The sequence below is a fragment of the Fukomys damarensis genome, unplaced genomic scaffold (assembly GCF_012274545.1).
Source record: "Fukomys damarensis isolate Sample0158 unplaced genomic scaffold, DMR_v1.0_HiC HiC_scaffold_1, whole genome shotgun sequence".
Taxonomy (NCBI): domain Eukaryota; kingdom Metazoa; phylum Chordata; class Mammalia; order Rodentia; family Bathyergidae; genus Fukomys; species Fukomys damarensis.
The window spans coordinates 38,491,184-38,503,460 of record NW_022900913.1 but is presented as its reverse complement, the minus strand read 5'-3'; the positions used below and the strand labels follow the sequence as shown (position 1 = coordinate 38,503,460).

General features: G+C 35.9%; 1 long non-coding RNA gene across 1 annotated transcript in view; it reads left to right on the top strand.

Annotated features, from left to right (window-relative positions):
• Window positions 1–12,036, top strand: part of LOC104876122 — a 42,732-nt gene extending 30,696 nt beyond the window's left edge. Inside the window, exons 4-5 of the long non-coding RNA XR_784255.2 lie at window positions 10,974–11,223; window positions 11,503–12,036. This is a non-coding gene — a long non-coding RNA (uncharacterized LOC104876122). The remainder of the gene's footprint in view (window positions 1–10,973; window positions 11,224–11,502) is intronic.
• Window positions 12,037–12,277: the final 241 nt, after the last annotated feature.

Genomic DNA, 12,277 nt, shown 5'->3' with positions numbered 1-12,277 from the left:
ATATATATATATTTGTATCAGGGTTCAAACTCAGGACCTTGCACTTGCAAGGCAGGTGCAGTGCCACTGAACTAAGTCCCTGGCCTTAAAAACTCATTTTTAAAAAGAATTCTATGTGAGTCTCAAGCATTATTTAAACAAAAGCTATTGTAATCAGAAAGGTTGTAGAGGAAATTCTTACACCTGATGTTCTGAATATCAACTGGGACATAAATTAAATTATAAGAAAGTAAAATTTTTTCTCTGAAGTTTAAGTTCCAATACCCTTATAACTCAGGATGTTATAGTAGTCTCATAATATTTCTTCTTCCTATCAGCTCAGTCTACTTTGAGGTATTCCTTTCCTTTATATTCTTCATATGCTGATATTTTCCATGGTTGGTAGTGCTCTCTCATAGATCTCTAGATATATTTTCTACCTATGAATCCTATGTCTTCTAATAACCATAGGCTGATTGATACTCACAGGTTTAAATTTTCACCTTTCGAGCTATATATCAATTGCTGTATTTTGGGGTAAAATTGTCCTGAAACATTATTCTGGGAGCTTCTTAGAATTTTATGGGCTGAAATGATAATCCATAACCCATCACTGGAATGCCATATAACATACTATATACAACTCCATATGTCAAAACATAAATAACTGTTCATTTGCATAATTTTTTCATATATTTAAGGGGTCTTATTTCACTAGATGTTTCTCCTGAGCCAGTACAAGACTTGTTGTCTTTTCTGGTTCTATGGGTTAAATTTTACTTTTGAGCTAGGTGTGAAGGGATGATAAGAGAAAAAATGAGCATGATATGTCAGTGTTTTTGTTTGTTGCTATGTTTGCTTTCAGATGTGGTCTTTCTGTATTGCTCAGGCTGGCCTCAAACCCCTGTGTTCAAAGGGGTTTCAATTCTTGCCTCCTCAGCCTTCCAAGTAGCTGAGACTACGGATGTAGGCCACAGTACCTGGCCCATTTGTAGATATTTAAAGTAACTCTCTTTTCCACGTTATCATCTATGTGAAGTAAAGTTAAATGCTAATAGATGGGGATCAATTTGGGCTTTCAGAAAGGTAGGAGAGGAGAGAAGGTGATGAACATACTCATCCTTCTGGTAAACAGCAACACTGGAAAGAATGTCTTGCAATAACTGAAAATTTATACTTGTATTCTCCTATGACCATTTACTCAGTTGCTTAAGCCCTGAAAATTGCATTATTCTTTAATTTTGCCCAAGTCAAATATAGATTCCTATCCATTTTACCTCCTAACTTGGTCCTAAATCTTCCGTTTAGTCCCAACTCCTTTCACCTTCTCACTACAGCACAACCTTTGTTAACACAACTAAGTTCTTTCTCATTTGTTGTTTCTCTTCCACTATCAGGGTCCATATTTGTTGTTCTGTGTTTCCTTTTTCAGATTTTGCATGTGAGATCATATTTTTCTCTCTGTAACACCTATTAATAGGTTCAATTGTCCTTAGAAAACATTCAAATGTCTCTATGGGTTGACCCATTAGGCTTGTTTCTTTATGCTTCAATCACATTGAAATGCTTATATTATCTGAAACCTTCCCACCTTGCTTAATGTTCTGTCTTGTTGCTTGCTCAAGTTTATGCATTCTTAGATCTTAATGAGATGTCACATGCAATTCCCCAGTGCTCCAAGACACATTAATTTCTTGTGCTACCAGAGCCTCCTGTATATGTATCATATCTTAGAGTTAGTAATCATTCCACAGAGCAGAGAAGCTATGTGTTACATGTCACTTAGTCACACTTAGCTCCATACTCAGGATGTGGTGAAGCCAAAATAAATGCACACGCACAAAAAAAAATCTACAAAAAGTAGATATAGGCACATAATTCTGATCGTTAAATTTGCAGTGTCCCTTGCTATACCAGAAGCTTTGTGAGTGCAGAAATCATAACAATTCTTCCTCACAATTTTATTCTCTGTGTTTATATCAATGCCTTACACATAAGAGATGCTCCATAGAAAGGGGTTATCTGACTGAATTTATTGATTATAGTTATATCAACATTTTTTCTTTTAGATTTTAATTTTCATTTTGTATGTTTGAAGAATATAGAGATTGCATTCATTATGATGAATTGGTACATGTGCAAGTTACATCAATCTTTACAAGTACAGAAGAATATTTATTTAAAATTTAATTCAAATGACCTTGATCCAATTATAAGAGGACTACTCAGGTATTACAATTGGTTATTTTTTATGAGCTCTTTTTTATATCTGAAATTTTATATGACATGAAATATATGAAGTTTTCTCAACCTTGGCACTGGTGACATTTAGTATGAATACCTTTGTGTGAGTGAGTGAGTGTGTGTGTGTGTGTGTGTGTGTGTGTAACCATTATTGGCACCCCTAGCATCTACCAGTTAGATTTCAGTAGCATCCCACCCACCCAGTGAGGCAACTGAAAATACCCTCAGACTTTGTCAAATGTCTTCGGTGGAGAAGGAGCACACCTAGTTGAGAACCATAGAGAAATGTGTTTGTATAAGTGGTATTGTTGAGCAATTCCCATTTGAACCAACAGAGAGTTTGTTAGTTTCAGTGTGGCAATTCTTGTTCTATAATTGAAAAAATTTTTGTATACTCTTTCCACCATAAGGCAACTGTGCCTTTTTAAAGCTTGTCCGTTGTCACCTAATGTGGACTAGCATCAGTAATGGACATAATCTACACTGAGGCTTTACAAATATCCTAGGATGAGCAGTTTGGGATGCAGTTTTTGGGATTACTGTGATATTCAAGATGATTTGTCATGAATAAGAGACAGGGGAATGAATCTGAAGACTTAGGTAGAATGCAAACCAAACAACCCCCTCACAAGACTCCCCTAAAACAAGGCAATCCTTGTGCACACATGCTTCTGTTCCCAGGTAACTTCTCTGCCCCTTTATTTTCCTTCCTGAATAAAAGCAACATTTTTGGCCCTAAATTCTTCACTTTTAGTATTTTAATTGTCCACAACTACTACACAAAAGTATTCCAAAAGCTTCTGTGATAGAGTTCAATTGCAACTGAAAAAGTCAAGAAAATTCTTTATCACCTTTATGATCCTAGTTAACATCTACTCATGTACTTAATAAGGACTCCAGAAGCCTTAATAAAGTATTGTTTTACCTTACTGCACACAAATACTGAATGAAATTAATAGCATTAGTTTCCTTAGAGATAAGTTAAGCCAGGTGTCTTGCACAAGATCATACAGAAAATAAATGGCAAAGCTGCATTTTTCACTAAATTTTTCTGAAAATAACCAATCAATTTTGGTGTACTTCTCTGCCAGAGTTAGTCATTTTAGCTATTGAACAACAGAGCAGACAGAGAGATTATTATGTCAATCAATGGGAGTGACTGTGTTCCTATATAATGCATACTCTATTAATAAGAACAAGCTCTGAACTGGGTTTGGCCTGTGGACTGTCCTTTGCTGATCCAAGATCCAGAGTACAGGTTTTTACTCTGTTAGGCTATATTAGTATTAAAGATGAAATAGCCTACAAAGGTGTCTCCAAATTTTTCTGTCATTGTTGACAACTATTACTTGAACAGATTGTGCAAAGGAAAGGAACACTGTTGAAACCAAATCAGCATTTTGTACACCAAGCAAGTGAGGCCGTACTATCTCTCTAAATGTGAAAGATAATGGCCTAAGCTGTAGGCAAACTAAAAATATATTGTATTATGAGAAGAGTTGCTTTACAAGGATTCCATTCTGATAAAAAAATAATAATACATTACTTAACGTCATACACCATTTTGTCTGTCAGCTTGCTATTTGAAAGCCTTGGCATAATTGTTTACATGTCTGTCAACATTCAGTGGTTAACTACTATCACACTAAGTTAAACTAGGAAAGAGAAAAAAAATGTATGGCAACTTTGACTGGGTTATATGAATTCTTTACAAAGATGAATTCTGTCATTAAAAATGTCACAAAAATATTTCTACAAGTTTTGTTTGAAAAGACATATAACCTAAGTTTTTGACAAATACTGTGACATCTTGTGAGTTTTTTTACTAAAAATTTTCAGCCTCATAGATCACTTAAAAAATTCAATATAAATGATAAAGTGTTTTTTTTTTTTTTTGTCCAAAAATTCATGCTGTCTCTGCTGGCTCAGCATAGACCAGACCTATTCTGTTATTTTTCTATTCCTTTCTGTGACTTTTACCTTAGAAAAAAATGACAGAATATAGATCCTACCAGTAGATGATACATTTTGTTTCCTAATTTCCCATCCAAAGACTAACCAGGCCTGACTCTTCTTAGCTTCTGAGCTCAGACAAGATTGGGCATGTTCAGGGTGGTATGGCCTTAGACTAGTTTCTTAATTTCCCAGGGACTTAAAATGACAGCAATATTTGTACCTGGCACCTACAGGCTTGCTTTAGGCTATGAATATGGACATGGCTGTGGACATTGGTTGCAACAGGCTGAGCTAGGTACAAAAAGCAGAGCCTGTTTTACAGTTGTACTTTTGGCGCAAAAACAGTGTTAAGGGGCTTCATGGGTGTGCAATTCCATAGCTGGAGCTCTGTGCCTCTCCTCATTTTTTCAAGATGTCAATGCCTTTGCCTGAAAGAAAGATATCCTTTTGCAAAAGTGTCTTTCCCCATGGTGGTGCCTTTCTTTGTAAGCTTGTTATTGCAGAGGCAGTGATACATAATTAGTAGTGGCTTAGGTCAGAATGACTGTGTCTTCCTCTCTGTACCTTTATGATTGCTGCTAGTGAAACTTGGTACCACTCTTCCATGTTTCCTGAGTGGAAATTTTATATCTGCTATTTTCTATAGAGTTTAAGAAATTAGTCAAATAAGCAAAGAGATAAATATGCCTCGTTGTGGGCTCAGTGGCAATTTGGACCCATGGATTCATTCATAGATATGCAAATTTTGTGATTATTTTGAGTAAGATTTTGATTGGATTTTTTTAATTTGGGGAAAATTCTTACTTTTTATTAAGTTTCGAGATCAGAAAATCTTGGTTAACTTTTTGGGATATAATTTTCTTGTCTTCTTATAAGATTTAGAAAATACAATAGAAAATAACAGAGGATTTAGAAAATACAAGGACTCTTAGGACTTGCTTTTGAAAAAAGATTCAGGTTCTTTTGTCTTTGAGATACTTGTGAGCTATTCAGACCTCTCCATTTACAAACACAAACAGCTGAAAATACCATGAGGAAGGGAATCCTCATGAGGTTTTTGATACTTCCTGCCCCGGATCAGCTATAAATAACATAAAAGAATCATGCCTTTGGTATTTGAGCATTTCCGTGTTCAGCATTAAGACAATTGGAAGTGCATAGGTGTGAGAAAAATGCAGTGTTCATGATGAAATGAGTTGGAGTTACAATTTGGGATTAGACTTTGACATTAATACCAAAACTTTGGTTCTATTGAAAATCTCCCTTTTAGACTTTAGCCAGTTGTCTTGTCATGTAAATATATGGAAGTCTAAATAGTATAATTGGACTAACAATTCATGTACACATATACTTAAAGTTTATCTAAGGCCTGTCTGTTTGAAATTCACACACACACACACACACACACACACACCCACACACACACATATATGCATACACACACATATATGGCAGTACAGACATTTTTTATAAGACTATTTGACAAGTGATATTAATGGAAAAAGGGATTATTATTAGCAGTTGTCTGAAGAAATATTCAACTAGATACACTTATATAAATCTAACCTCAAATCCCAAAGCTACTGTAGGTTCAAAAGAATAACAAGGAAGGAATTGTTCATATTAGGTTATTCATTTGTCTAGCCCATAAATCTAAGTTGACTGATTTCTGGCTATGAGAGCATTTTAACAATAGCCTCAGCTCCCAACCTTAAACAAGATAGCAGGTAGCAGGTCTTTGTGTCTTTGTGAACATTGTGCCTAAAACTGAAATGTAATGGGAATCTATAATTAGAAGTGATTCCATCAATGTGGTATATATTAGTGATCAGAAAATTTATTTAATGCCAAGAATGTGTGGATGTGTGACCTTAGTATTTTATTTCTGAACTTGTATGAAAAGTGTATTTGTTAGCTTTCCCATTGCTGGAGGGACTCCGTACTAAAAACCCACAACTTAAAGGAAGAAAGATCAAATTTGCTTATAGTTTCAGACCAAGATTGGCTGGCACCAAGGCAGAAACATCACAACAGAAGGATATAGAAGAGCAAGGCTAATCACTTCATGGAAGCTGGAAGTACAAGAAATAGTGCTGGAGCAGAAGACACAAGGGACTAGGCCTAGTCCCCAAAGCCTCTTTAACACACCTAGACACACCTAGAATTAAGCTCGCCCAGCCCCCAGGATGCTTCCCAAAGCCAATCAAGTTGGGAATCCATCATAACTACCACAAAAGGTATTGATATATTTAAAGTAACTGCCACAATTGATTTCACAGTCAAACCCCAATATTTTCCTTTATGGTCATTCTCCTTGCTCCCGAGTTTCTCTCCTATATCGGAAGTCCTATTCAAGGGCACCTGTTGTAATTTTGTCCACACCATTCTCAAATAAAACTTTATGTCTCTAATATTAGTGTCTGTGGACCCTAGAAGGCCTTTTGTAGGGAGTCTGGTGTTTTGAGCAAGAAAATGAAGAGTCTGGAAGATGATATGGTTACCTACTCATCAGACAGTGAAGGCTATCCCAAGAGGTATACTGCACCTGCATACATAAAAAGTAAATATTTGTATGCCTTCCCAAGTTGCTTCTGTGAATTTCAAGATACATTTTCTAATATTTAACAAAAGAAAGTCTGCTAATTATTTTTTAAAATAGCCACTGGACTGTTTGCCTATGTAAATTACGCTGTTTATGTGTGACAGATTCTTTCTTCCTAACAAAAAGGAGTAAATATGGAAGCTCTGGGCAAAAGCAAATACTCATTTGGAAGAGAAAAGCAGGAAAGAGCCATATCAAATGGCACATATCTCCTTCAGTTCTGTTGTGCATTTTTTCTTCTCTGATTTTAGAGAAAGAGGCAGTTTATTTTGTGGTAGATCACTGCAGAATAGTTTCAAGAAGATTTTTGCTGTTGTTGTGAACGACTTCTCTCCCTCGCCCCTTTTTCACTCAGCACTTTATCACTTAAACTACCATCTGGTCCACCACTTATTATTATTAACCTTGCTATTTCAGAGCGGTACTGTCCTGTATGATGTATGATGTTCATCCGTGAATGCCTCAAACTATAGTTGCTGAGGCCTTTCTAAATAGAGTATTAACCTGTAATTACATGAGACCAAATGGTTTAAATGGAAACAGGCCTCGTAAGATATTTGAAATTATCATGGATGCAGTCTTCTGATGATCAGTAGTTAAAAAAATAACCCAAGCCCTAGCCCATTCCAAATGTCAAGTAATAATTGTGGCAGAATGCAAGCACCTGAATTCCAGGCACAAAGGGAGAATAGCACTGGCAATAGCATTAGAAATGGCCATTCAGTACTTTAGTTGTCGACCCAGTAGCATATAATCACAGCGTATGCTCAAGTTATGAAGCAATTGCAACTTATCTGAAAAATGTAGCTTTCTGACATCCATCAAGCTGATGAAATAACAAGTAAAAAGGAACAAGAGAATACAAATTGCATTTTCTAGGAAAAGATATTTTTATATATGATTAATTTCACATAGTTACAAATATATCTTTTAAAACTCTTCTTCCCAATATACATTCTAAATTAATTGATAAACTGGAATATATGGTAATGATTTTGGAGATATGGCCACTTTAACCCTCACTTCACAATCTATCTTAGGCAGGTCGTGGAGCCCTGTCTGTCTTTCACATTTCCCTCATAACTTTGGCAAATATATACATTGAGCACAGGTAGAGTTAAAGATTCCTACTTTCACTTATTTGTCTCATTAACTAATTTTGTGCACAAATTATGTCATTAGGTAGTTGCTATAGTAATAATTTTGGAATTAATTACTTCTATTTGAATCACTTCTTTTAGTTAAGGTCATAAGAAATCTTGTTAAAATAAATATAACATATACAAGATTGGTAATCCATTGACTTGTTTTTGATCATTAAATCACTGCCCATGAATTTATGCAACGATTTACCCTGGGATCTTACTGGAATGTACCTGCCTTGGGTGTGTAAATTGGGTGTCCCTTGAGGGTCCATGAGGGAGTTTGGACCCCAGGAAGGTGTTAGACTGTAGGAGATGGAGCCTATTGTTCCCACCTAATTTCTTAGGTCACTGAGGCTGTAACTTCAAAGGAGGTTGTGGCACTCAACCCATCACCCCTTCAACTATGACTGCATGCTCTGATGTGCTCTCACTATTGCCACGTGGTACCCACACTGGAGTCCCAAACAAATCAGCCTCCCAATCTTGGATTTGAAACTCCAAAGCTGAAGGAAGATAAACTATTTTTCTTGAAGCTAATCACCCCAGGTATTTCATTGTAGTAATGTAAAACTGACTAATAAAGGGCTTTGTGGATATAAATAATGTTAACTGAAGTCATAAGGATGGGAATTTGATACAGTAGGATTAATGTCTTTATAAGGGGAGACAGCAGAAAGCTTGCTTTCTGTCTCCCTCATGGGAAAGTACAGTAAGAAGGCAGTATTTTTAAGCCAGGAAGAGAGTCCTTAGTCAAACCTCACTATTCTGGCAGCCTGATTCAGACTTTCAACATCCAGAACTATGAGGAAGTAAATTTCTGTAGTGTAAATCAGAGTTTATGATATTTTTTATAATAGCCTAAGATAATCAATACTAATTAGAAGTACCATAGGTTTTTAATTCAATGCAGTTCAGATTGATTAGGTTGTCCTTTTAATCACTATGAATGACATGAAAATATTCATAGTCTTTTATAAATTTGTTTTGTTCTCTTAATATCTTCCTGAGGCTTGTGATAAAGTCTCATTCTTACAGAAAGTTGTTCACTTGTGGAATCATAACTAACTCATAGCTATAGGGAACCCATCACTATAGAATATGTCTGAAAATTTTCTTACTCAAACTCATTAAAACTTGTCCAATTTAAATAGAGCTGTGTTATCCCCTTCTCTCTCTCTCTCTCTCTCTCTCTCTCTCTCTCTCTCTCTCTCACACACACACACACACACACACACACGCATCCACAAAGTTCTCAGCTATAAGCTGCTGTGTATAACCTATTTATTAATGTTGACATTGAAGATATAACTATAGAAGTCCTAGGATATGCTAGCACAGTAATGGGCTTGTCTACTTGCTCTCTTGAGATGTGCATTTCACAATTTTGAGATTATGGTCAAAGAATGATTTTCCGAAGTGAGCCAGCCTCTTTGAGATGAAGATAGCATGATTATGTAAAGAACTTACAGGTTAGAAACTGGAATCTTCAGTTCTTGTTTATTTGTGCTACTAATAAGGTCTGTGTTTTGGGGTGAGGCATTTGAGATGTTTAGAACTTGATGCTCTCCCTCATAGATGAACACATTGGAATAGATCGATTATTTTCAAATAAGTTTCCAGGGGAATGAGAATGATAGGTTATGGTTAGACTAGCAAAATACTCTGTCTTCTCTCACTTATTTTCTTTAATCCTGGAAAACCAATTTCTATTTTCTAAGATTTCTGTAGGAAAGGGCTGGGGATTTAGCTCAGTGGTACTGCTCCTACCTCGTAAGCGTAAGGTCCTGAGTTCAATCCACAGTACCAAAAAATAGATTTCATTAGGAGAAAGAACTCTCTTTTTTTAAGTTTCCTTTGTCTGAACTTGATGATGTCAAAGTCTTCTTTTACCTACAAGCAATTTTTATGATTCTGATTAAAATCACAATTTGACTGATTGGATATTGACTTCCCCCATAAATATCAATTTTGGCTAAAATATAATTTTATCAATTCAACAGATAACTATTGTTGGAGATTTTATTGTATGTCCAAGTTTTGTTTCATAACACAGTATTTGAGGTTAATATAGAACATATTAGGTGCTATTTCCCTATATTAAATCGTTTAGTTTTTTAATTAAACCATTTAGTACAATAATTTCCCCACTGAAATTTTTTCCTTGACACATTGTGATTTCTTGTTCTGAAATCTTTTTTATCCCTTTCAGATACCCATAATTTTTGGCCACACAGATATAGGGAATATATTTGGTGTTCAGAATGTGTTAGGAGTAGTGAATTTTATAATATTTTTGGGGAGAAAACTAAACTTGGATAGATTAGTCTCTGGGTCTCAGAGATTGTATTTTATCAAGATCAGCAAAAGTTTTCCAGGGGTGAATTAAGTTGCAAACTATTGAAAATTTACAATCTTGAAGAATTTAAGGAAAATTGGCAGACCAATTTCTGCTTGAAAATCTCTTAGCTGCCCATGGGCAATAGGCATGACCTTGAGAACAGACAAATTTCGGTTTATACTCATACATATTTTCATCTTCTAAAGAAAGAAAAAAAATCAGAAATTACTAAGTGGTAGTGTGAATAAGACGGATTATTAAAAATAATCATCTAGAAGATAAAACCCTTACAGGAATCATTTATGGCAAAGAAGACTGAAGATGTTACCTCATGCACACTTTGTGATGAAAACCTAATTTTGCAGAAACAGTGGATAAGAAATGCAGATAGAAGCAGCGGAAGGCAGCAAACTATAGAAAAGTGTTGAGAAAACAGTAAAAGATGGTTCAATTAAAAATGAAAAGATTGATAATGAGCCAAATAAGGCAGGGGGAAGGTAGCTTTCTTTAAAATAGTGACTAGGAGCTCATTGTTATCGAAATGTTAGTCACATGTGGCACCTCTCAAATTCGTACCTGAGGTATTGTTAGTGAATGGGTGGGCTGCTGAAAGAGGGAAGCATAGGTTTAAGTCAAACCATCCACAGAAGACTGTTGCAGGCACTGAAAGGAGGCCATGTGTTCTAAGGATTTTTCTCTCTCTCTTTAGACTATAACTATGAGAAATACAAGAAATGAGAAGAAGCCGATCTGACATGCAAAGTGAAGTCAAAGCTGTGATAGTTGAACCTGTTTAAGAGAGACATAATAGATCACTGCTGTAAGTCTATAAGTGGCAAGTTGAAAATAAAGTATTCAGAACGGGGACAAAGAAGTACTCAGAAATTTAAAAAAGAAGTTGGTAAAGAATACATGCGAAGGACGATGTTAAACAGCATTGAGAAAGGAAACGAAGGGAGGTAAGATAAAAAGGGAAGCTGCAAATCTTCCTCTAGAACATTCTGACTCATCAAGCAGCCATAAATCTGGGCCTCCTAATATGTTTTGTCTGGTTATCTTTATTGAGTTTATTTTACTGCAGCTTTTCTGCCGGTGACTACGTCCACCTCAGCAAATAAGGGCTGAGAAGAGTTCCACATGAAATATTCATTGGGTTTAGATCCTTAATCCTAAAACTAAAAGCTACAGGAAAAAGCTGGAATAAAAAGAGTTTTAGTTGTCCATTTTATATATTTCAGATCATGGTGAGAGAATAAAGAAGGATTCAGCACAAGGAGGAGAAACTTAAAAAGAAGAAATGATATAGGAAGATCTTGAAAACAAAGACCCTTTTTAAAGCGGAAATCTGTAATGTGGGAAAAAAATGAAAGAGACAAAAGAATCTGAAGAATTGAAAACTCTTAGGATAGAGCCAAGATGTGACTTCAACAGTCCGGTGTGGGAAATTGCCCCTAAAGGAAATGGAGACTTTCAAAGACGGGTGTCTGACTGGGGGTGGGGGTGGGGGTGGGGAGAGCTTGGCTTTGCCTCAGAGCATGGCAGTCAGGAGAAATGCTTTGTGAAGAAGTCCTCAAGAAGGGCCAGGACTCGTTCTAGTTAGTAATACAATTATAATAGGGTAGGCGATGGCGTTCCTTGAGCATCTGCTCTGTACCGGGCACTTTACATAACTTACTTAGTTTAGTTCTCACAAACAGAAACTATAATCCCTATTTTACAATTAGTGACTGAGACTAACTCTCTCAAGGATATGATATCAAGCAGAACAACTGAGAGGAAAGCCACTGATACCTTTCTACAACCTTGTGCTGCTTTCCTTCTAAGTTTCTATTGAAACTCCCGTAGTTGAACATGTAAAGCAATTAGAAATGACCGCCTTTGTGCCATACCATTAACCCTCCAGTTAGTGGTGAATTAGGAGCAAATAAGTGCTCCAGGGAAAAGCCTAAATAGGTTAAATAAAATATAATAAGAAAGCTACAGCCCATTACTTATCTGTTTAAGAAAAAAAGG